Source organism: Plectrocnemia conspersa, unplaced genomic scaffold, assembly GCF_051122295.1.
Source record: "Plectrocnemia conspersa isolate PC_06_02 unplaced genomic scaffold, ASM5112229v1 ptg000010l, whole genome shotgun sequence".
NCBI lineage: Eukaryota > Metazoa > Arthropoda > Insecta > Trichoptera > Polycentropodidae > Plectrocnemia > Plectrocnemia conspersa.
In genome coordinates this window covers 18,561,921-18,584,705 of record NW_028277174.1, presented here as the reverse complement: position 1 = coordinate 18,584,705, position 22,785 = coordinate 18,561,921, and the positions used below count along the sequence as shown (strand labels likewise).

At 30.2% G+C, this 22,785-nt stretch overlaps 1 long non-coding RNA gene across 1 annotated transcript; it reads right to left on the bottom strand.

The window, feature by feature from the left end:
• Window positions 1-11,417: 11,417 nt before the first annotated feature.
• On the bottom strand, window positions 11,418-21,508 carry LOC148230811 (uncharacterized). The gene is made up of 3 exons (XR_015811058.1): window positions 18,789-21,508; window positions 17,502-18,730; window positions 11,418-12,948 (listed from the first exon to the last, which is right to left on the bottom strand). It is a non-coding gene; the product is annotated as an uncharacterized LOC148230811 (long non-coding RNA).
• Between the last annotated feature and the right edge of the window lie 1,277 nt (window positions 21,509-22,785).

Below are 22,785 nucleotides of genomic sequence, written 5' to 3'. Positions count from 1 at the left end.
TCTCGACAAAAAATTCTAGTTTGATTCACCCACACCCACGATCCCAAAAGTATGTTAAAATAGATTTCAAATTTGTGTTGATATTACAAATAAATATACTTATATATTACGTTTTATCCTATTTTTTACGAGCATCAAGTAAAAATAAGTAATTATACATTGAATGTAATAACACCAAAGTCGTTTAAAAGCGGAAAAAATTAAAATACATAAGATTAATGTACGAAAATTTGACGGATGCTGGATCAAGCTCCTTTATGAAAATGTTCGAGAAAGCTTTAACGTGCTGTAAAATGATTTCATGTTGACGATTTGCTTATCTGTGGCGAACTACTTCTGTTAGTTGTAAAAGTGGTTAAAAGCGTAACTCGGCTATTATTTTGGGGTTCCTTTCATACTTTATCAAAGGAGCAGTTCTTAGTATAATAATACTTTTATACACCATCAAACGAGCATTGTATTGCAAGGATAAAGATTTTAATTCACTAATCTATTTTTCTATTTCATGTACACATAGAGGAAATTTTAGCATATATTTGTGAAATAATTAGATGTAATGTATGTCTATTGTAGGAATTGATGAGCATATTTACATTATCAGTTATCGCGGGACGCTGAAAACTAACTTAAATCTTAAGCCAGATAAATAGTTAAATATAAAGGAGAGTTTATCGCGTCGTTCTCGACGTAGGTGCTTTTGTTCATATTTGCGACAAAGTGTCTCATTCTTAATTGTTGCCATGGAAATATCTGTATAGGGTTATCAAATTTGCATAATTGTGAGATTTTGTTGAACAAACTTCAAAATTATGCGATATATTATACCGTTTGTATTTTCAACGAAAACTCTAATAACATATAACTAACGTTTAATGCGTTTAAAACCCTTGCTACTTAAACAAAGTGTATCGAATTTGCTTATTTTATTAATAAAAAATAAAATAGAAAAATGTCTTTATAATCCTCAAATAAAGACTATGCAGGTGCTTAACAAGCAAATAGCGTATTTAAATTTAAAGTCTGGAAAACTTTAGCTGTATTACGAAAAGAAAAACATTAGACTACTACGTGTTTTTAATATTTATTCTCTACGAATGCAGTGCTTACTTTTATGCAAGTTAATATAAAATGGCATTATTTGTGTCTTAAGCTTTTATACTTAAAATATAAATTAATATGTAAATAAAACAATATATAAATATACATGTTTTTTAGAAAACCAATAAAATGAAGTGATTAAAAAATCTGGTGTATAGTTAGATTAAAATCAGGCGTACATTTTTTAAAGAGATTTACATCGTATTACATTAGTTTATTACTTGTAAAGTCTCAAAGTATTCCCGAATTTATTTTTAACATTCTGTATATATGTATAGATGTATTTACGCGTCAAGATTTTCCGAGAATACGGCTCAGTATATTTTTCTTCTGCTACCCCCGAAGCGATTTAAGGCCGTTTCGGTGGGTGAAAGGAGCAAAAGAGGAATAAATGTATAGTTTCTCTCCTAGTGCCAGAGAGGGACGCCAGATTCTTATGAAGCTGGGAATCAAGCCGTGGAGATAGTCCATCTTGTGTGAAATCCCTTAGACATCAAATGGATCGACACAAAATGGATGAGTGGTTTAAGTATATAAAGCGAACAACAATTGTGCAGGGTTTCTTCCCCCTTTACAAGTTATTGCTCTTTTAAGTGCGGCGAGCTCGCAATTTCGGACCGGCGACAAATCTTTTGTGATAGAAAATCCTTAATGGTCGTTATTACTATTAACGTACAATAATAAATAGATAAGCTTTCACTTAGTTCTAGATTTTTGAGTTTATGCGTAATTAGATCAGTATTACTACAACAATCGTAATGAAAGTCATTTATATAATTAGGCTATAGAAAATTGCCTAATTATTTATCCAGCAACATAGGCAATGGCAGAACGTTTTTGGCCACTAACAAAAAAATATCAGCCCCTCAAAGAAATTATTTACAATTTATAAGTGTATAAATTTTATCATTACCTAGTAATTTTTAAACTTATGGTTGTTAAAATATATTTATTAAAAAAATGGATGTAAATATTTATTTAACACTTATTGTTTTGAATTCTAAATATATTTACATGTTCTGCTTTTTGCTTTAATTTTTTTTAGATGCATTTGGGTACCTTATAAATATATTTTAACTACATAACATTTCACATAAAATTACCCTAATTTTATTTTAAAAACCCTACTACTGTTGATAATATATTTTTATTATTTTAATTTAAAATATTTATATCCACTAAAATATTTATTTTATTTTATAAAAAAAACAATTAAAATTCACTTTAATGAATATGTCGTTTAAAGATTAATATTATTATCATTTATAAAACCATACTTTATATAAAAACGTGTTTTAATATATGTAAAAGTATGTACTACATAAGGACAAATTTATTTTTAAAGATATATAAAAAAGTTCAATAATATAAATATTGTATGATTTTTAATGGTCAACTATAACAGTGAAAACCTTAAACTCAAATTATTTAATTTATTTTTAAGAATATATATATATATAGCTTATTAGCGAATTTTTAAGAACTATTGTCTGCCGATAGCTAACCATTATATACATATATGCTGTAATACCTTTTTCATTGCGACATGATGAATCGGTAGCTTGTTTAGTAAACAAGAGAAAAACAAAAAGGTACTTTGCCCTTTGCCTTCAAACAGGGGTAGAAGCTTTTCCGATTCTTCGGAAAATTTGTTTCTCTGCACTATGACGAATGGCGAAGATTTTCCGTCGAGATTACACGGGAAATGTGTTTCGTAATAGGGACGCGGTCTACGAAATGCCAGGTGGTGAAAATGGCCGAAAAGAGTATAAACATCCAACGAGACCGTCGAACCCTTATCGTGGTCTCGTGCCTTTTTTATCAGACCCCATGGCGCCTTATTATTTCTCACGTGTGCATTACTGTATAAACATATTTATTTAGTATTAAAAAATATTTGTATGTATTTGATTTTTATAAATTATTTCCCTTAGTAAAAATTGACATTACGGTATCACAAGATTTTTTTGAAATATTTTAACATCAATTAAATAAAATGCTATTATACTGAAGTAGATTTTTAATTTTAATTTCTTTGCTTCTACAGTTTTTGTAATAGTTGATTAAATATTTTTTATAGCTCTGTGCCACACATCAAAATTGTAAATGTATTTTATTGTATGCATATTATCTTAAGAGTCATTAGCTAAACACTATTTATTTATACATACATTCTTTTACAAATAAACAAATCTGAATCAATCTCACATAAAAAAATATTATATTTATCTTTCATGATAGGTATATAGATACACAAAAAAGAACACTCGCTCCACTTACGTCGGCGGTAAACATTTATCACCCGAGAACAAACAATATTTATAAAGCAAACACTCGCGATGGGAAAACAGATTGCTGAAGCAATAGACAGAAAAAAGTCAATCCCCATAAAATGATCGCTCGTATCCATCGAAGTATTCCCATAAAGCGCCTACATAAAATACATAAATATCCGAGCAAGCGTGTTAGCTCGTTTGACGTTTATCGATCATACGAGACGCCAGGGCATTTTGAGCGAAATTCGATTCGTATTCATTAATTTATGATTGATCGATTGCTATTTTTTGCATTAAAGCCCGAAATGTCAAATATGAAAAGTGGGAGTGTTCAACTGTCTGGAATTTTCAAGCTGAAGAAGAGTCAATTGAGATTTGTACCTTTTAAGATCTTACACCTATGTTGCAGATCCAATCTTTTAGAAACCGAAAACATTAGCAAATTTTATTTTTATTGTTAAACATATTGAATTTTATTTTTCAAGCTAAAATTATTATTTTAAAAAATGGCTCAAAATTGAAACACGTATGCCTTAAATTTTGTATATTTATTTGTTATAAATCTTTTTATTGATTAGAAAAAGCTGTGATGATGAATTATAATTATATAATAATCACTTATTACGATCTCCCAGGCACGATACAAATTTATAAAGACTAAGGTTTGTATCGGATTAGAACTCAGGACTTTTAATTATTATTGCTCTATCATGCTGATAAATACATGTAGTACTTAAGCAATAATTAATTAAATCTGTAATTCAGATGTATTTGCTTTATATAAATTATTTATATCACAGTAAAAATAGACGTACGCCTCTATTTTTAATAATACATGTAATTGTACGTCGATCAAACCTACACAATATATGAAAGATAGGAGAGTGGGAGTGAACAATTTTTTTAATCGAAACTCATACGACAATTACGTAAAAATATCAAATGGAAGATAGTAATATTTTTTACACGAGTATTTAAAAGCACTATTTTTTTCAAAAGTGAGCTTTATATATGAGGAATTATTTTATGTTTAATATTACATAGAAAAAAAATGGATTTTGCTTGAAATTAAACATATGTTGTATTATATAAACGTGTGATAGCATACCAATGTTTTACGTCGATGCAAAATATAAGCTTTTGCTTACAACATAACATAACAAAAAATAAGCTTTTGTGCACAACATAAATATTTTTCATTCTTTCTCTTCATTGCCACTATCTTAAACAATTTACATTTATCATCGATTTTGTGTATTGTACGATTTTTCGTTATGTAAACACGAAGTAGCCATAAGGTTTTTTCCTGGGTTATCCAATAGCTTAAAAACCCGAGCATACATTGTTTGCCCATTGGGATATTTACGCACGTAATCGAAACGTCACATCCCATATCATCGCGAAAATGTTGCGACACTGTCCAAACATAGAAAGGCAACAAAAGACTTTAAAAAAACACCAAGAAGCATTTTTATACTTGGCATATTGCAAAAAAATATTGCCTATTAAACGATGACAATATATATTATTTATTTTTTTATTTTAATCTTTAATTTTAACGGAATACGCATAAGCCCTATTTGTTACAATGTGGTTTTTCAACGTGGTAAATTAATAAATAAAAATGGGGCACCACTAAAAATGGTGCGTGATACTTTACAAGTGCATGACAGACATATTTTAGCAGGTAGTTTAATCGTAATTCTGAGAATTATATAAAGGAATATGTTGTTTTAAATTGCACATTCGGGTTATAAAAACGGATTGCAGGTCAAATTGTGCAGTCTAAATGACCGTTATGTTTAGTTGTTTGGATTCGGCCTTAATTTGTTGTTTTATTTAATAGTTTCTTATGAATATTACATAAGCATTTGAAAAATGTCACGAAAACGCAAATTAAGTAAAACTAACGTAATTTGATTGTATTCGCATATTGCTTATTATTGACTAAATATGTGGGAAATTAGTACACACATTAATTGTTTACGACACCCTGTCCAAAATACAACGGTTCAAAAATGTAGTTCTTACAAAAGAACTGAAAGTAAAAGAATAGACAACTGCCCAAGAAGATTAAATCTTGGTTCACGAGTCACTTAAAATATGTCGAAAAACGACTTTAATGCTGGCTGCAAGTGGATGATTACGCCTGACACATTCCGTGGTTTTCAGAAATAAATAAAACTCGAAGGTTAGAGTGGGCTCAAAAAAACTAAGGTTGGACACCTGAAGATTGGGCGAAAGTCATTTGGTCCGATGAATCCAACTTTCATGTAATTTTAAACTAATATTTTTAAAATAAATTAATATTAAAAACAAAAACTACTTTTTCAGTATTTTTTTTGTCTTTGCGACCTCTGGTCTAGTATTCATGCGTTTGTTAGTCGGAGAAAAATATATAGCTGATTGCGTAGTATCCAAAGTCAAATATAGTGGCGGAAGCGGTATGGTCTGAAGTTGCATTACAGCAGCAGGGCTAAGAAACTTGTACATTTGTGGGGGGTAGTGTGAATAGTGACATTTATATTTCATTGTTAGAATCCACTTTTATGGATTCTTACAGGAAAATATTTTCAAGCATAGATCACGCTACCATCCGATTCTAACAAGACAACGCTACGTGCCATACTTAAAAAGTAAAAGCAGATTTTGACCCAAATTCTATGAAGGATTTATGGGCAAAATTATAAGAAAAAGTTGCAGATGGAATGGAAAAAAATGTGTCCTGTAAGTCATTAGTTGACAGTATGCCGAAAATATGTAATTAAAGCTAAGGTTGAAAAAGCAACAGCGATAGATTTCTAAATAAATCAATGGTAATAAAAAAAGTTTTAATCGCTTTATTAAAGTGATTTTAAGTACCCAAACACGTGTGATTTTTTTGGTAAATAAGGATGACTTTCGTTTAAATTTCGGCGTACGATTTAGCACACGCGGCGCTTCCCGCACCCGAAACGATAATCCATAATTGATATTAACACAAAGGGTGGACGAATGAGTTGGGGTCGGTGGGGTTGTAGGAGGTGCTTTATATGAATTCGGTTTGACCGCAGAGCCAATTTGGAGCGAGCGCCGCGGTCTGCAACTGTGCTGAATTGGCGAATCTAGAGCGATATTGCCGCCCGATTTTATCTCTCTGCAACATTTTCACTCCATCATACGCAAAAGCCATTAAAAACAATTATTATACGAGCGTATATGGACCGCCGCCGCCGGTGCAATTAGGGCTTAGGGGCAATAGAGCTTTGCGCCGTTCGAATATTTGCCAAATTTCCCAACTGAAGAGAGCTTTACGGAAGTTAAAAAAACAAGCACATAACAAAGGTAAATTCTATTAAAACTTTTAATATATAATGTATATATGCAGCTTTCAATCTTAAATGTAATATGTTCTGGTATATTAAAACGGTCTTAGGAAATCGTCCTAAATATGGATACATCCTGCTGACGATCTAGGAAGGTAAAACTATATAATGCGTATATAAAGTCTATTTACTGCATTGTAGTTAAATATGCAATTTATTAATTGTCTTAAATGTAAATAAATATATAAAATTTCTCGATGTGAGATTTTTATACAAAGTGAAAGAGTCATCAATATATAGGAATAATCAAAGGAAATGAATAAATTCGCATCAGTCATAAAAAAATAAGAAATTTTATTTAGGAAAAACTTGCACGTTGCTACATGAAAATTGCGAGAATAGTAAAAGAATCAATATATCTTTTAAATGCTGCTATGACATGCAAAACGGCACTGTGAAATATCGAAGCAATTAATCTATATTATATCATAATTTTTGAAGTTTGTCTTTATGTTTATATGTCCTAATAAATACCAGACGTTCCACCAAAAAATCTTGGTTAAACATTATATAATTTTAAATATTATAATTTTAAATACAAGTAGTGTATTTAATGTCACAGGTTTTAATTTTTTTCATTATTTTTCCAAGAATGCAAGAGTTGATAAATATTTTTTTGGTGATGAAAAAGAATATTCCGTTTGCATCTTGTTCATTTTATTAATTAGAAAGTTAATGGGTGCAAATTAAGCTACAAATTAATAAAGCAAGTTTTTCAATTTCCTTAATCCAAATAGATTGTTGACATTCATATGATAAGACAGAATAAAATAATTAAGCAAGGAACATCGTATATTCTCGAGTGCTGAAGATAAGAAGCTAGCAGTATTTATAAGGACGATCCAGTCTAAGAAGCAAAGATCTTTCTTACAATTTTTTTTAAAAATATATTGTTATGAATGCAAAAAAACATATAATAAAAAATGTGTTTATGAGTACAAAAGCTATGTTAAATTAATATTTAAGATAACCAATAGTATAATTAAAAACAAAGTTTTAGCATTACTGTGTTGGGTAAGTAAAGCGAGATATTGAAAATTGTGCACTTAAAATATTTGGAAAATTTTCTTACCGACGAGATTTTCGGAAACGAAAAAACACAACACCTGACAGAGTTTAACATAATGAAAAAACTTCTATTGTTAAAAGTTACTCAGTTTCCACTCTAAAATGCGAAAGAGACATTTAAAAAGTTTTTAAGTGTATTATTATATCTTGTAGTACAAATAAAAACAAGGAACACTTTTTCGACGCGTTTAATTTTTTTGCTCAATTCTTTACCATACGTGTATTTTTGTGTAAATAAAAGCGTTTATCCATGTTTCATAAGGTTGTTAAAGTTATGTACTTGCGTTAGTGGCATAAAATAAAATAAAACCCCAAAGTAAACTATATTATTAGAAATCATGTTGATAAGAAAAAAAATCATTTGATAATATATTCATAAAATTTTAAAATGGGCAATAAACGAATTTTTTAAAAATAAATAAGCGATTCGAAACCTTTTATGATATTATAGTATCAATTTGTTGAAAGTGTATTTAATTGTAGTATAAACCCTATTTATGGTAAAAAGGGTTGTACATTACTTACCACAAGAAGCGTTAGAGATGCACCTACACCCATATAAAATTCAGATAACACAAAAACTGAAGCTTATAAACCACAGAAAGCAAAAAATACGCAAATTGAGTGTTAGAACAGCAGAAAGTTTTTAAAAGAAAACCTACTTTTCTAATAAGACATATTTCCACTTCTCTGGGTATGTTATTAAGCAAAATTTCCGCATATGGGGTGAGGAAAATCCTGCCCGACATGCCCGAAAAGTGACTGTTTGGTGCACATTGTGGTCAGGCGGCGTCATTTCGCCTTGTTTTTTAAAACGACGAAGGTTGGTGAATATTGAGTACTATAGGCGCATGATAACCAATTATTTTTGACAGAAAATTGAAGTAGTTGCTGTGAAAAACATGTGGTTCAAATTAGGGATTACAACACCAGTAATACCGGTAGTAAATATTTGTATTACAAAATAAAATACCGGTAGTACCAATAAAAAGTTTTTTTTGGACTAACGTAATTAGTTTTATCGGGACTGGATATCAGAGTAGAAAAATATTATCTTTTATAGTCCAAGGGAGCCGAAATATCGGCGCACAAACCTATGCAAAAAATCCCACAGGTCTATATTTTTGTACAAATTTAATTTAACATGTTCGATATTTTTGTATTTTAACATAGAAATGATCGCGACCATTTTTATGATAGGGATGACTGGCGAAATGAAAACAAAAATAGTTATTGTATACACGAAATTATTTTTACTAATATTTGTACATTTTTATTTTCATTTGGACATATTTTTTAACACATTGTCTACGAAATATGCTCTACTAAATTAGCAATAAATAAGTCTAAACTACTGTATTCAAATAAAAAAACTTATTTGAAAAAAATATGCAAAATTAATGTTTTTTTTATTAAAAAAACTTTTTTATTAGAATAATGCAATGCTATTTTTTTCTGTTACCAACTAACAATATAGTTAGCATGTGTTGACATTTAAAAATTGGGCAGCTGAAATTGGATCATCCTTTATAACTAGGATAAAAAAATAATAAATATTAATAATAAAAAATCATTAATAATTTAAAGAACATGTTGGAAGACGTTAGTGGAAGTTTCTTTAGGCAAAATGTTCCCACTGAGATCGTAGAAATATTCTGATAGCGAAAGGAGCAGAGAAAATGACAAAGTAAGATACAAATGGTTGACGGATACCCATCTTCAAAGAAAAATTAAATCATCCTGTAGAAAAAAATGCATTTAAACAATTTTAAATCATCTGCAAATATGTAAAAGAAAACCTCAATTTTAACTGCCCTATTTATGTTATTAATAAATATCGTTAAAAGCCGAGGGTCCAGGTGATATACTCTTTCGACAATCAGCCACCATATGTTACAAATGATTGCTCAAATAACCGAGTTAAATCATCCGAGTAACCGAGGTTCGACAATTTTAATATAAATCCATGACAAACCTTGTCAAAGGGCTATTCAAAATCCGTATATGCGACGTCTACTTGAATTCCCGCATGAAGAGATTTTCTCACGGTTTTGGTGTAAGACAGTTTAGTAGCAGTGGAACGGGCGGGTCGAAACACATGCTGTTGGTCCAACTAAAATTTGTAAACGTAATTGAAGACGTATATATGAATAAGTATTTAGAAAAATTAGACACTGTTTTTAATGCATAATTTGCCAACCATTTTATAAAAAGGGGTGATTTTGATGCACGTTTAAAAATCAGGAAATATAAACGTCTTGAGAAATGTATCCATTTTAAATAAAAACTAGTATGTGCGAAAAAATAAAAACGGTTTTAATTATATAACGGTTTTATTTCGATGTCAATATTTGTAGTAAATATTTAAAAAAAAATTATTTGTAGAATCTGAAAGAAAAATGAAATAATAAAACCTAAGCTAAGTAACCTAATTTAAGTGGTAAATCGATATTCTTTCACCTAAACTTATCTGAAAGTATATGTTTTAGGTATTACATCTTTGTTTCTTACTAAATATTTAATAATATATAACAGAAACATATATTTTCTTACAATCAAGTTCAAGCATACTTTTACAATAAGTTGATTTATTTTTATTTATTATTACTCTCATGTATTTTGCAACTTTTGCAATATTGCTTGACTAGTTCATTAAGCTTGAGTAGTATAAGTAATATATGATAGTTACAAAGCAATATAATATAGTACTATTGTTTATATTTTTTTAGCTTATATTTATTTCATTATTTTGTAAATATAACTGATTCATCAAATTTTAATAAACAGATATGAACAAGATACATTTTTATAGAATTTCTTTATTGAAGATTTTTCCGCTCAAAGTGCACTCTTTGATACAACACAAAAATGTGTTTGTACATACAAATACGAAACACAATTTTTACAATATAGGAATTTCATGGTTTATTGAATTTATATCGCCTGACCAAAGTAATAAAAACTACCCTTGTGTTATGTGGTCTAATATTTTATATATAGCAGCGTTACGTAATATATGGCGAATTTATTAAGTGCGCCAGGGACGCCGTTTTCGGATCTTATATTCGCGAGTCACGAATACTCAGATGTGATTTAATATCATTTTTACGAGCAAAAAAATCAACGCTGATACGATGGATATTGTATTTTTGTCAAGTGCGCAAAAATTTAATATGTGACCATTTTTGCGCAAACGGAATACTTGCCCGACAAAGCGGACCGATAAAGATTCATCTAGAAATTGTATCCAATAGCACGTAGCCGTTGGTAGTTTTATACATACATTGTGACTCTAATCCGTTTGAAGGGATGCAAAATAAAAATATTGTTCCACCCCCTCGGGCTGTTGAGACACGACTATTGTTTCAGCGAAAGAAGTACTCCATGGGAGACAATTTATTTACACTGCGCCATGAGTGACTCGCTAGTGAGTAAGATGAGACAAGGAGAGAAGCATGTGGCATTAAAGTTTGCGGACTGATAAATCATTACTATAAAAATAATGATAAATGCTTAACCTCGACCTTATTTGCACATAATTCATTCTTTAACATTACCCCTCATCGAGGGTTATGCAATATTTTTATCAGAAAACGACTTTCTTACATTTATTTCGAGGAATTCATAAAAAGATTATTTCACTTTGTACATACATACATTAAAAATGCTCACTCCTTAGTGTTTTTTTTTATTAATATTCCATTTTGATATATAGAAGGTAATGGTACAGTTCTCCTGGTCGCTTCCGAATTAAAGTTTGTCGTTGAAGTATACTAAGCAAATCGAAATAGCATTTGGCGTTTATTAGTCATTAATGGAAGATTTTCATTCGGGTAGTGTGACTTTATCAACCTATCAGACATTTGAAAGATCTGTCTGGTATATATTTTATTGTACAAGTCAATATATAAATTAATATAGAGATGTATTGTACTGTATGTAATTTCATTAAATATTTACCGGTCCACAAAAAATAAAAAGTACAAGAATCGATGATTTAAGATTAAGTTGTTCTTGATTTGTAGGTATTAGAAATGTAATATAAAATGATTTGGGGTTAGTACAAAAATATGTGTACTATAATATTTTTATTGTTTTATTTAAAATTACTTTGTGTAACGCATTTTGTTTTAGGAAAATAGCAGTGGCACAAATTTTAAAGTTGAATAGCATTGCTCAAATGTTGGCCTTCTGTTATATACATCGAATTATTTTATTTATATATTTAATCTTTACTAAGTTTGCTACCTAGTATTTTTATTTTTAATATTTTAATTAAGACCCTTCAACTACAACATGGCAAATTATACGCTTCAACAACGCATTTAAATTATTTTTTAAGAGGGTTGTTCCAGAAATAAAAACATTTATATAATGTTTTACCTTTTAAAAGAAAATGTGATTTAATTTCTTGGTGAGCAGAGATTTCATAAGAAGCTGTGAATAAAAGTTCTTTATCAATCATTTTGAATATATATATCGAAAAATTAATTATCTATTTCATAGTATTTTATTGAAATTTGTTTTTGCCAGAATTAAGATTAGGATAAAAAGCAAATTTGGTTTTGACAGGTGAGTGCCAGATTTAAAAAAATAGTGACCTCATACGTATTTATATATTTTGTGAGCTGCAAACTTCTTTCTCTAGGGTGTTTTAAAAGTTTTTAGCCCATGAAACATTTTTAAGATATATAAATGTTTGACTTTTGAATATAAGCTGCGTTAAATAATTCAAACCTTAGACTGAAATTAGTTAATTATTCTAAAAAAAAATTATATCTATATACAATTTTTTAAATTATTTTACTATATATAATTACAAGAACAACAACAATAATATATTAATGTTGTAGATATAAGAGAGACAAATAAAAATGAGCTTGCCTTTAGAAACTGTAACTGGTTATATGTAACAGATGTCGCGTATTTAACCCACGCGTCTTTTATCGCTGTTGTTAATGTTGTCTATTGCTTTAATAACATCTTTTATGGATGCTTTTATCTAGATTTGCAAAGCACTTGCCAATAATATCTCCATAAAGTCAGGTGCGGTAAGATTTCACTTTTCAGGCCAAAGAACAACGAACTTTGGTGAAAAAATATTAATTCTTCCGATTAGTTGATCTTATTTTTTATTAACCCTTTGCACTCGTATTTTTTTTTTTGGTTGGGGTAGCGCCAGCTCGTATTTAATTTCGAGACTTTTTTTATGTTCAATTTTTGGAAGTAAAAATGAAATAAAACATGTTTTGATTAATCTTTTTACAAATTAAAATTAATACAGCGAAAGATTGATAGTTTGTCAGTATTTTAGTTAAAAAAAAATTAATTAAATATTTAAAATATATTATAATTTAAATACTTTAATCGGAAAATAACTTTTTTTATTGTACTTTTTTAAATAATTTGTAAAACGTTAACCATGAAACTTAGAAAAGAATAATTTATTAAAATGTGTTCACGAAGAATTGTACTTACTATTCACAAAAAATAAATGACATAGTATTAGGTATACATAGTATAGGAAGGTAAATGTAATGATGTTTTTAGATGATTTTTCGTCCATCGCAATCAAATGCGCGGTAAAACAAATAAATGAATTATTTAAAAAAACAGCTGAGTGATGTAGCGGCAGGGGTTTATAACCATTAAGAAATTTGTAAATAGCTAGATGTAATATGAATTCTGAATAATTAAAATATTGGACTGCTTGTATTTTTTTTGCACCTATCGTTTATTATCTTGCGCAATGCGCTTATTATCTTACGCATCGCGCTCGCTCTATAGCGTTTAGCGCTCATAATATAGCGTTTAGCGATCAACAATTTGCGTTCATACAAAAAAATAATGGTTACAATAAAATTTAATCAAGATTAAAATTACAAAGAGCACAAGTTTTTTACTTGTAGTTTTTTTTTCTTAGTAAAACCTTAGTTTTTAGTTTTTTTAATTGTTGTTTTTTCTTGGTAAATAGTTAATATATTCCCATTAACAAGTTTTAGACTTTTTAGAAAATCAGATTACAATAAACGTATTATAAAAAATAAAAAAATATACTGTTAGTTAAATAAAACATATATCAACATATAATAACGTTTAAAAACACATTTAATACGAAAAATTGTTATGCACCTTACAATAAATAAAACACAAACAATATGCACATCAGCACATATGTTTTAAGCAAAAGGATACATTTTGACGATATAACCAATGATTTTTAAAAGCAAAATTTAACACTTTTGACGCTAAGCTGCCGATAATGAGATTCCAAATAAAGTAAAGCGAAGGTCCATATATAAAGGAGAATCTAGATTAGAAAATATGGTTCTAGGACACTAACCGCCTGGAAATATACCCCTTGGACAATAACCCCCCGTCAAAACCCCCTGGACATTGACCCCCCGTGCAAATAACCCCTGACAATTAACCCACCATGCAAATAATCCCCCTGACAATTAACCCCCGCCACGTATAAAGATAATACAGATATTACTTAACACGTCTCGTGACGCTCTATTATACTTAATAAAACATATACTGGCGCCATTACCAAAGTTTAGCTGTATTATACATACATATGTATCTAGCCTAATAATATTTTTTATTTTTTTTAATACTCTTTATAACAATTTTGCTCGCACCGGTCACCGGTACAAAATATACAATACGTATATTTTCTTCGTAAATGTGTTAGTTTAATTGATATTTTAAAAATTCTGTATTTTGCTGAATGAAATAAATTAGTATTGATACTGATTATTCGTATTAAACATTATTTTATTAAAATAATGACCATTTATTATAAATAATAAAAACTTATATAAAATACTTATCTCTATACGTGGCGGGGGTTAATTGTCAGGGGGGTTATTTACACGGAGGGTTAATTTTCAGGGGGCTATTTGTCAGGGGGTTATTTGCACAGGGGATTATTTGTACAGGGGGTTAATGTCCAGGGGAGTTTTGATGGGAGATATATCTATCCAGGGGGTATTTGTCCTGCGTTTACATGCACTTAGGATAGGAATATTTAAAATACGAAAAAGAAGGCCAAATTAAATTAGATATTTTTTAATATATTCACTGTCTATGGCAGAGGTCAGAAAATTACGGCCAAATCCAGCCCTCTGCTTATTTTAATCCGGGCTGCAAGTAATTGTTAGATTTGACGTAAAAAAATCAAAGTATGTGCTATAATAGAGCGGCCAACCGTCGAGTTAAGGAGCTAGCTAGGTATCACCTTATAAGGTGCTCCTATTGCTTTGTATTTCACCGTGACGTTATGCACTTTAAATTTGACAGCATCTTCAGTGCCCACGTAACGCCTTTTGCAATACATTTGAATATTTGAGAGAAATGATAAAGCTCATTTTAATTTTGCTTCCTGGCCCGCTGAGCTTAAAATATTTACAATCTGGTCCTTCACAAAAAAGGTTTGCCGACCCCTGGTCTATGGTGTTACACGAGCAAAATAACCTTGTCTATATTCTTCAGTCATATGTTTTACAGAGAGACATTCAAAACGCGTCATGGCGATTTTACAACTTTATATTTAGATTGTCTTGTATAACCGGAATGTCGTAGTCCTTAAGGCGTTGAACTGATATCCTAGAGACTATCGGTTCAGGTCCCGCAGCAAACTAAACATTTTAATATTAAGAATGCGCTATTATTAAAATTAAGCCCTAACTGCTAAGCGACATCTATTGATTGTAAGCTGTAATTATAGTTAGCAATATATAATAGATATCACTAATTTACAAACTGTGTTTTAAATCTTATCCAATTAAACGTGTAAGTGTTGATTATGTTGTGCATAAACGACTTTAACCAATAGTTTTTCAATGACGCGTATTTAAGTCATCCACCTTTAGAGTGTTAAATATGGATAAATTTATATAAGTGTAATACAATCCTAAAACTCACTGAAAAAAATATGTTTTACAAGACTTTTAACCCTTTCACCGCGGATGACTTCTATAGGTGTCATCAAGAAAATCGCCAGTACTCATTAGACATTTAAAGGTGCCGTAAGCATTTGAGCTTAATAAAATGGCTTTTTAGTATAATTTAAGGCTGTAAATCAATTATTTGAACCATAATATTTTTAAAAATATGGCATGAATAGGTGCCCCCACATATTAACAAATTTCGAAATGGCGCTCAAAAATATCAGCTGTGGTGATAATATAAATCAGGGCTGTGGAGTCGTTAAAAAAAAACACGACTCCGACTCCGACTCCAATTCCGATATTTACCAACAACACGACTCCACTCCGACTCCGACTCCGACTTCGACTCCGACTCAAAAAAGTTTAATTTTATCAGGTATTTTTGGTGTTTTTCTACAAGTTTAATATTCATACGCTATACACATTCATTATTACGCAATTAAAAATTGATAAATTTCATAATTTAAAAAATGCTCGGAGTCGCTCATTTTTCACGACTCCGACTCCGACTCCGACTCCACAGCCCTGATATAAATGCAATTGGGGCCAGGCCCCACCCAATTTTTTCGTACATAAAAAAAATAGGTGGGGCTGGTAAAGTTTTATTATATTTTGTGAAAATGATCAAATTTTATATTTAGACAAATATTCTACAAGTTTTTCGTATGTATTTGCCCATTTGAGGCAGAAATGATAAATATTACATTGTTTTTTTGTGGGGATCTGTTTTGGATTGGCAGGCGTTTTTACACCTAGAGCGAACCAGCGTAGTTTGGCCTCGTGGCTTTATTTTTGAATTTTTAAATTTTGAATTTATTAAAACAGTTCTTAAAAATATAAATAAATTGATCATAAAAAATTATTACATTAAAAGATTATCCTGAAACTTGAAACTTTAAATACTTGTACCAGATTTAAAATTGGTAAAAATAGTCTTAGCATAAACGCATACTATTACTGTCACAGTAATAATATCACGGTTAATATCGAATTCATCGTCACGTCCTTAAAAATTCAATATTATATCGTCATTCGTAATTATATGGATAATTTTTAAAAGAAAATCAATATATGTATTTATAAATAATTAAAACACAGATTACTAATTCTGTTTTACATAATTTAGCTATTTACTAGCTCGAAAATATATTAAATGTGTCGAGACTAATATTATCGTTTGAGTTGAGTACCCAGGTCGATAGTTGTCAATCGCTCATTTTACTAGTGCGAGCGAGTAAGCGAGCTCTGCTAGCATAACGGCATCTCCGTCTTAAAAATTTTATTTTTATTTCATAACAGACACACAATATAAAGTAATAATTATGCACAATTAGAGCATATGATCCCGTTTCATCCCATATCATAAAAATATAGATGCCCTTAGAAGGAAAAAATCAGTTTTAAAGCATTAATTGACAACCTAAATCTGTCAAGTCTAGCGCGATGCCGTCCTAACAGCGCGCGCTTTGACCATGTTCCGATGAAAAATTTTACAATAAACTTACACTTGTAAATTTAAGATTATTGAGTTATTTGCATAAGTTAAAAATTCAATATTACTGAAATGTGTTTAACAGAAGTCTTTTTACTATTAATAAATTTAAATTTTCAAAATTTGCTTGAACACAAAGCCAATAAATGCATTCAAAGTTTTGTCGACATATTGTCGACGTTCGAGTACAACGCTTGAAATACGATGTCGACACATAGTCGACTTACGAGCGCAAAGGGTTAAAAACTGCAACTACTTTTGTATATTTTTCTGTAATGTATTAAAATTGTAAATGATTTGCTTACCTCATTATTAATTTGAAAAATCATTTTTACAACTCTAATAAATCTGATTTTGAAAAAACTATTTAACCTTGTGGTTTTTGTTGAGTTTAATTTTTTTATAATAATATATCAGTCTCATCAAATAAATTTAAAAATACAGAATAAACGACACAGACACATAAATACACATATATTTAAAGATAATCATTGAATTGTGTATAATTAATTATTATTAAGCATTAACATTATTAACAATTTTATCAAACGAAAATCTATAAATTTGTCACACAAATTTTCAATGAATTACCTTAAAACTAAAACTTTTAAAATCAATAATACGGTCTATTACTAAATTTATAAGAAATAAATAAAAACAATTTTATTCTCATATTGAGTATAGGACTTTTACTGTTAGCTAATTCTATTCATAAATTCGACGATATAGGTTAATTTGCTCTGTTGCTGATTAAGAAATATCTCGGGTCCATTTAATTGATCAAGTCTGCATTTTCTTTAGCATATTTTTATTGTATGTAGAACATGCAATATATCTATAAATAGTTATTATTTATAAAATGCAATATGCAATTAGTAATTGGTTTTCATGCAGATTTAAAAAAAGATCAGAAACAATGTCACAATAATTGTTTTTGCTAATTTTTGCTCAACCCAAATTATATTATATTTTAATTCAGCTACTATGCTTTTTAAGTTTTTTTAAATAAGTTTTTAAATAATTTTAGAGCAAAAATGCGAAAAATAATATATACAACTCGGCATTTTGTATTCGCAAAATAAATACATTTTTCGCCTTTCTGAAATACAGATTTAACACTACTTGATTTTATATGCGTGTATCTTTAGAATCGTGTTTCTGGTAATGAAAATTAATATTAAGTTACAATATGACATTAGAATATATCAAAATTTAAATATATTGTAGACATAATATTAAAAATATATAATAAAGCTTCTGAATACGTGATTTATAAAAACATTTTTTTTATAATATATGATTGGTCTGAATCAGCTTTGAAAATTTATAAAAGCTAATTAAGGTTAAATGAAAATATATATTAAAATCATAATTGTCACCGAAAAAATAATAATATACAATATATGATTTATCATTGCTGCAGGAGAAGTTTCAAGACCAGTTATCAATGCTGAGATTTTTTGCGACTCAAAAGTCCTTGTTACTTTAAAAAAATTATCAATGCTGGATCTGCTACTTATTTTAAGCAAAGAACTCTTTTAATGAAGATAATGACTTGAATACTAAAGGATATACATTTTCTTTGGACACAGCTGTAGCGGTTGTTCGTTACCTTTTACATCAAGTGTTCTTGTAAGAATTAAGCAATTTATTTTTTCAATAAGAGCTAGTTTTAATTTCGCTGACAATGAAAACTGGCCAATGATCTAGTGCCTGGTTCAAAAATACAAAGAATAATTAGCCAGATTCTATAGAATATATACTGGCTTAACAAAAACATACTAAATTATATATAAGAATAAGAAGCCGGCTCAAGGAGAGATTAATAGATTGTGGTAGTCAACCTGATACGACTAGGAAGAGAGAGCAGGAAAAAATGAGACACATAAAAGTAGAATATACTCGTGAAGGGGTTGTGTGATATAAACGTGTGAAAAATCATGTATCAATTTGTATCGTATCACTATTTAGCATTTCTATTTTGCCTTGTAAGACAGTATGAATAGGAATAACAGTAAGATAATTGGAATCAAATTATTATAGTAAATTAACATAGCTTATAGGTTGAATTTAAAACAGAAACAGTTTATTCAATAAAGGGTTATTGAAAAGCTTACTTGTCGACTACTACTACAAAATGTTGTTCGGATCTTTAAAACATGCATTAAAGCTTTGTACATTCACATGCTGGAACAACGCGATTTGTTTCCTTGGAGCTGTCTCTTGATACATGGAACTCATTTATTTTGTTCATGTAACTAATTATATATTTTTGTGAATATCTTTAATCAACCCACTTAGAAACTTCCGCAACACAACACCGCCCCTTGAACGCGACGCCATAAATACAAACGAGCAGGACAATCGAAGGCGACATTAATTACTCGGCGGCCGGCGCTACATCGTGTCTCGAAAGGTAGTTAGTCAGTCACGGCGATGGCTATCGGCTCCTTGGTTGTCGTGTTTAATTGCGGCGCAAACACGGGTCAGGCCAAGAGTCCTGACCTGAGTTTATCGGCCGGAAGGCAGCAGGGGCGGCACGTCCCTCCGTCAAAACTTAAATAGCTAAGCGGTCAACGGGTGACGCATGTTAAACGCTTGAACTGTCTGAATCTAGTGGATAAAGACCAACGCAGAGAGAGTTTGCCTTTTTCATCGGTGTAACCTGAGAACACAATTGTAGCACGCGTCATGACGCGAAGTTGTGGTGACAATATGTATGTCGGGGGCGCTGTAACAAAACCGAGCGGTCAAAATAGTGCGCTGACATTAGCGTACATTACAAAAGCGCGCAAAGAATAAACAAATATTTTTTCGAAAAAAAAAATATTGCAATAAAAATTTGTCTTTTATTCATAATAAAAAAGTAATGTGATGATAAAATTAAAAACATAATTGTTTTAATACTATTTTAGCACTAATTTTTTTTATTGTGAATATATTTTTGTATTTTATCAACATTGCAAAAATAACAACATTAATTTATGGTTAAAAAATTCTATATATCAACCTATGCTAATTTAGTAAAAATTACTAGATTTTAAATGGATATTTGACTACAGAAAAATATGTTTTTTAACATATATTATTTATTTAATAATTGACACTTTCATAAAAAAATAAAATGGCATAGCAACTTATTGGTTATATTAGAGATATTTTTACCGTTCGCTTAATGCGTTATTGGGTAAGAATATTTAATGGTTTTTATATATAAATTGTTTATTTCATATATTACATGAAATGTAATTAAATACTTAGTACTGACTATTAACTATTTTCTTGTTTACAAATAAGCTATAGAAATTAATAATAAAAAAAATATTTAAGTGTAAGGATAATACAAAACCAATCGCAAATACAGAGAAGAAAAAAATAAAAAGAATAACAATAAATTTAAGCTTGGTAAAGCTATACATAATACAAAATACTAGTACAAATTAATCAACGAGCTTAAGTTTAAGTGGCCTAAAGCAAGATGTGCCTTGGCATTTTATGTATATATTCAAATTCAAGTCATTTTTGTCGTAGATACCGATACTAAATATTAGAGGGTTGGTATGATCTCTTTACTAAATATTGTTACGTTAATGTAATGTCACTCAGTGAAATATTAATAAAAGACAATTTAACGACCTGCTTCATGGCAACTGTATTTTTTGTTATGGTATTTCCCACTGCGCACTTTCTAACCTTGATTTTTAATAACAACAGAAATGTTGTAGGATCAACAGCAGAAATAGCCTTCAGCTGTCACTGTGCCGTTCCTTTCAGTCTATTACTTCTCAAGTATTTAACCAAATACAAAGTTTCGAAAATCTCGTTGATTAAGATTAAATGAATGATGAGAGTACGATATATACAGTATATAAAAGACAATACAGTTTGAAGGTGTATCCATGGGGCGTTAAACAAATCGCTAAGGGGAAATCATTCGCGTTGACAACCCTGACGACGGGGGTGGGGGAGGCACCGCAGAGTCATCTAGCGGAAATGGTGATAAAGCACACCGACCATTAGGGCGTCGACGAATTGCGAGTAGCGACGAATAAATCGGGGCGCCCCGTGATTGAGCTGGCGCCCCAGACGACTCGGGCTTAAGCTTTAAAGCTCTAAATTTTCCCGAATACGATCGCCGTGAAAATGCCGCCGCGGGCGCTGCGATAAATGCAAATGATCCGTAAAACGGCTATTTGCGCTCGCCGTCAAACACCTACGACCTCCGTTTATCTGCGATAAATAAAAAAAAAGAAATCCAACGTTCCTGTAAACGAAACAGCGAAGAGATATCTACGATACTGTAACAAACGACGTGTCGAAAACAGCTAAACGGTTCGAGCATGCGTAACGACACATCGCGGTTGGGGCGATGATGCATATATTGTAGATGTCGACAAATGGTATTATAATAATTCCATATTTCACATAATAGACGAGTGATATAAGTTGCTGACTATTGACCTGAAAAAGCTGGGTTCGAATCCTTGACAAATTCTGGGAGATCAGAATTTGAGATTATTATATTATTTTAATTTCAGATTGGGTTAACCTGAATTATTTTTATCTAACGGATGAAAATCGTGATGATTAATTAAAATCGATCTAGATTGTTCACACTATGTATTAAAAACTATTTAATAATAAACTAGAATATATTTTAAATATTTAACAACAAAAACATACGCGAATCTTTTAAATGAAGAAATTTTAATCACAAGCGATACTATATACATATGTTTTTATACGATTTAAATGATGACAGGATACACTTAGAGTCTTAAAAAGCTTTTATGGTATAGTTATGACCTTATATTAAAAAAAAGCATCTACTTGTATCAAAACATTATTTTGATGTCTGAATTTAGTCACGTGTTACGCTCGAGAAATTTAAGTCTATTCTTAACATGACTGCGAGGCATCTCCTCATCTAGTGTGGAAACTCTCGAAGCTTGAAGAGGTCTCGACTCGGCTAGACCTCTGAAGGACCCCTTGGGGTTGCAGTTGGGGTCGTGGAATATTTCGTATGCAGCACAACAAACATAAATATAACGAAATACATTTTAATAAAAGACTGTGCTGCAAAAAATCACGGTAAAAAATTCTAAAGGATTTTTTTGTAGCATGTAAATTATATCTACGTCTGCGCTGTTATTGTATATCGTATCGTATGTGTGCCTGTTTTTTTATTTTCATTGCGCAAGAAGAACACTAAAATAAACCCACGCTTTATTTCAGATTTTTCCCATTCGCGTTATTGATTCAACCGTGGAAAATTTCATTACCAATCAAATTGAAAGTTGCTCCGGCAGAGTGCAATACACATACTTCTTAACTAAAATGAAATTATTGGAAAAAAGAGCGAGGGTCTGGGGAAAGTGAGCAAATTCGAGCGTAAACACGAGTTTCTCAACACCCGTATATATATTTATATTATTTTTGAATCAAAATTTATAAGCTCATTTATACAAATAAAAAAACAATACATGGAATTGTATCTATTTATATATCCTATTTGTATGGAGGAAGATACA